Source organism: Fukomys damarensis, unplaced genomic scaffold, assembly GCF_012274545.1.
Source record: "Fukomys damarensis isolate Sample0158 unplaced genomic scaffold, DMR_v1.0_HiC HiC_scaffold_30, whole genome shotgun sequence".
Lineage (NCBI taxonomy): Eukaryota > Metazoa > Chordata > Mammalia > Rodentia > Bathyergidae > Fukomys > Fukomys damarensis.
This window is the reverse complement of record NW_022900942.1, coordinates 184,854-189,734: the sequence shown is the minus strand read 5'-3', so window position 1 is coordinate 189,734 and position 4,881 is coordinate 184,854. Positions and strand designations below refer to the sequence as shown.

Here is a 4,881-nt window from a genome sequence, read left to right as displayed (position 1 = left end):
CTTTTTCTTTTTATTGACATTATTTGTACAATCTAGGTATACAATACAGTTACATTCATCATTGGGATTCTGTACCTTTACATAATAGGTCTTGTTCTCATTTTTCCCCTTGTCCCTGCCCTCCCTTAACCCTCTCCTCCCCTCCCCATTTACAAACACTTTATTTCCATTTTTTTAGTTTTTCATATTTTTTTTCCTCTCCCATATTACCTTTCCCCCACCCTTCCCACTTTCCCTACACCTTTAGTCCTTTACTTCCTATTTCACATTATTAATTATCTAATTAGGATCCTGTGTACTAATAGAGTTTTTCACACCAAAGAAACTATTCGGTATTTCAGTTAAAGAAATCTCTGTATGAAAGTTAAAAATAGGGAATCCTAAAATAAAACTAAAAAGGAAAGTAAAAGAGAAAAGGCAATGATGTAACATTAAAATAATCCTTAATTCTGGAGATGAAAATGTTCCCTGAACATATTTAAATTGCTTCTTGCTCTTATAGTCTTATCTTATTCTTTTTTTTTCATTATCTAGAGAATACTTTATTAGTTTCTGTAATCAAACCCAAGTAGATATGACCTTACATATTTAGTATATGTTACCCCTGTACACATGGAAAAAAAATAAAAAATAAATTAAAAAATTAACATTTCTAGACCAATATGTCTGTCCATTTCTGTACAATGCCAACTCAACACAGTAAATTGGGATGACTTTTTCCAAAGTAGGCTGCACCGTTAAAAAAATGCAACTACACTTAAATTTTGTATAAAATTACCTTCAGGCTATGCATATACACACACACACATATGTATGTATGTATGTATATATATATATATATTTATATAAAAAGATTAATAATAGTATGTTATGCATCGATAGCAGCAACAGCTTTTCCAGGTTCTGCAGCCATCTGAACAAAATTATAGAAATTCAGCACATTCCATTAAAACAAAACAAAACAAAACAAAAACACAAAAAAACAAAAAGCAAAGAAAAGAATAATATCCAGAAAACAGCAAAGTTCTGCTGCTGTTGTGGTACCTGGCACCAGTAATAGTGGAGATTTCACAAAAATCAAAATATACAAATTCCATTTGAACTGGTTCTGCTTTCTCTAAGTGTCTCCTCAAAAGAACTGTAAGCTTTGCACAGTGGCAGTATCATAGCCAGTGAGGTTTATCTGAGTGGCTATTATTGCTAATTGAAAACTTTTCCCAAAAGAAGTGTAAAGCATTGAATGAAGCACAGCCATATTTATAGCAAAAAAAGCATATTATTTAAATCCTAAAAGCTCCTTATATGCCAATTAACACATGAATTAGTTAAGAAAATGTGGTATATATACACACTGGAGTAGTTCTCTGCCATGCATAAAGATAAATAAGAGTTATTTTCTTTTAGAAGTGGATGCTCATTCAGAACTTAATTTTAAGTGCAATAAATCAGATACACAAGTGTAAATATCAATCGTTTTTCTGATATTAAAAAAGCCACATGTAAATAATTTGAAGAGAATAATGAAAAACAGGCGACAGGAAACAGGGAGATAAACTTTGTGGAGAATGAAAGAGAATGTGAAGATTGGGGTTCGAGAGGCTGAGAGATGGTAAAGAAATAGGAAGTAAAAAAATAGATCAAGATTGAATATGTGTGTTCCAATTCTTTATGTTTAACAATTTTTATGTGTGGCAAACATACCAATAAAATTATTTTAGAAAACTCGGTAGATATTTCATATTTGCTGAAGAACTTGATATCCTAAAATAAAAGGAGGGGCCAGGGATTGAGCTCAGCAGTTTCACTGCCTGCCTCAGAAGTGCAAGGTCCCAAGTTCTATCACCAGTACCAAATAAGAAAAAAGTATTTAGAAACAAAAGTAATAAGAATACCTGCCACAACTATGCTATTTTCCTTTATATTTATGAAACTATTACATGTTTTATTCATTTTCCAAATAATGAGTTCCTTCTTTTCCTTCTGACATAGATACAAATAGAACTAGTGTGCCTTATCTCTGTTCCATCTAGACATCCTGGCAAGGAGGAATACATAGGCAAGAATTAGGGAATTCATAGCTCAGCATAATTGATATGAATCCAGAGAAAATCTACTGATATTTTAATTGTTAATGCATCCTCTGACATAAGGTATAAGCACTGGCAAAATTTAAATAACAAATTGGGCATTCCTCCCCAAATATTCAGGATTTATGTATAGGAGAATACAAATGAAGTGACCTGCTAGGGAATGAGGAAAACAATGACCTGGGGATCACAGGGTATTTAAGGCAAATTATATAATGACTAGCAGTAATAATAATAATAATAATAATAGTAATAATGACTTATTTTCACTTATTTTCTGCATTCGTAATATGTTGATCACATAGTGGCCACAAGTTGTGTTTTTTGTTGTTGTTGTTGTTGTTTGTTTTTGATTTTTTGAGACAGGGTCTCACTACATAGTTGAGACTGACCTGGAACTCACTATGTAGCCCAGGCTGGTCTCAAACTCACAGAGATCCTCCTGCCTTAGCCTCATGAGTTGTGTTTTAATCCACACTAAATGCAGTTGTATGAACTAGAAATATAAACACTTGTTTCAGAGATGCTAACAAACTTCCCTATGTTACATCAAGAATAAGTGCAGCAATCAGGACTAGAAATGAAGTTGTCTTTCTCAGGATCAAATGAGATAACCATTTTAATTTTTTCCTGAATTCTCAGAAAGAATGCAGCTGTAGTAGAGACTACAAGGATTGCTTGGTCGAACTATATAATTATTTCAGAATAGAGGACGATGTGGAGAGCCCAGTGGTATTTTGGATGTGGTCAAGAAAGAAGCATGTCCTAAATTATTATGCATCCACCTTTTATGAAGTGTCTGCCTGTGATCTGTCACTGTCCTTCCTATAGAAGATTCAGCAGAGCTCACCATGATGCTTCCCTGTGATCTACAAGGATCCTAAAAGTGGAAGAGCAACAAGTAAAAACACCGTTCCTGGTGTGATGGGCTAGAGAAATAGCCTTTGAGGGCATTCATTTTCACTTCTTCCTCCAAGAATACAAGGCAGTCCCCAGAGATCTGGGAATGGGGAACAATTTGTGGAGTCATGGGAACATTTTTGAGTGGGACAATTATTCTGGTATGATGCCATGTGTCTCTATTCAGACAGAAAAACTCAAACATTGATTCAGTCTTTTGAACCTAACAATCAAGTTTATTATACATAAAATGCTCTCATATTGCTTTTTCTCCAACATAATTAAAATTTCAAAGTTGTAACTAGGGGAGTGTTATGCAGAGGAAACTTTTTTAAAAAAGTATGTAGAATACCTCATTGACTACCATTCATAAATCCCTTAGAAATACCCCACAATGTTATGGGTGCTGTCATCCCCTCCTCTTCACATTCCTCATCACCCGCATAATTCTTCCTGAATACTTAGGAAATCAATAGGAAGGACATACATTCTCACAAATAAAATGTCAATGCAAAATAGAACAGGTATAGGAGGCCAAAACATTTTGTATGAGATTTCTTAATTTCCATCACAACCAATATCACCACAAAAGCCCTGATATGTTATATATGTACTTAAGTATCCTATCATCTGACTATGCATGTTGTTGTGCTTGTACTGACAAGTGGGAACAATTTTCTCTATAATACTTCCTCCTCCATGCCCCTCAACTGTTTCTGGTGAGAGCTTCACTTCTGCTGGATTGTGCAAACTTGCACCCAAATCAGTGATTAATGAAAACTAAGGCTCCACCTTCAGGATTGATGGGTAGACCATTTCAGATTATAGCTTTGTGCAGCCTATAAATGGGAAAAGAAGAAGCAAATATGGACCCACTGGTCTAGAACCATTGGCCTGAATATCTGGCCATAAGGACTGATTATTGAAGGTCAGATGAATTTGGTGACCTAAAACACCTAAGTTATTAACACATCTGTTATTAATCAATATTCTCCATTTCTCTAGGAACTTCCTCATAGTAGTTCAGACAGAAGAAGAGAATGAAAGTCTACAACACTTTTACATCATCTACTACAGAGCAGAATGTGTGTGTGTATAAAAATCCCTGAACACAGAGATGAGCACAATTATCTTTGGAACCAGGATAGATATGAAACCGATGTCCAGTGAGGACAGGTTTGAGAGAAACAAGGACATGGTGATGTGGAGCAGGGAGTCATAGCTGAGGCCAGAAAGATGAGCAAGTTTCCAACTACAATGACAGGAGCAATCCAAATAAGACATAGTGCAGTTCTGAATCCTCTGAAAGTCCATGCCATGAAATTCAGAAATTGTGAGATGTACATTAGATTTTGTTTTCTGTTTTGATTGGATACCTTCTTAAAGGATTAGAATAAGAAAACAAAGAAAAAAAAGAGTAGGCTCCAGGAATGATGTCCTGTAGTCACAAAGAAAGTATCCAGATTTGTTTGCCACATACCTTCAAGACTTAACTGAAAGAAACCTAATATTCTTGGAAAATTTTCTCCATTTTTATTCTATCCTATTCACCTCCTTCTATGCATACATACATTAGTGAAATTTGATTGAGCAATATTAGGTAACCAAGAATGCCACATAAAACATACCCATAATTACAATAAAATACTGCTCATCATTTTCAGAAAATTGGAGAATAAGAGATACCTTTTATGCTTTAAACAAAATATCAATGTTATTAAATGAATTTCAGAAGATTCTCTTATTTTTATACAATGAGTCATTTTCCCCTTGGTAAAATGTTCATAAGTAATATGTTAGAGCTTGACTACATTTTCTAAAAATTAAATTGAATTGGATGGCTCATCATTAGTATCTATTTCTATATAACATTAAATGCCTGGGGGCTTTTCAT

The 4,881-nt window shown here is 34.2% G+C and overlaps 1 non-coding gene across 1 annotated transcript; it reads left to right on the top strand.

Moving 5' to 3' along the window:
• The first annotated feature begins 1,143 nt into the window (after positions 1-1,143).
• LOC117283824 lies at positions 1,144-1,278 on the top strand. Its single transcript, XR_004514841.1, has one exon. It is a non-coding gene; the product is annotated as a U4 spliceosomal RNA (small nuclear RNA).
• The last annotated feature ends 3,603 nt before the right edge of the window (positions 1,279-4,881 follow it).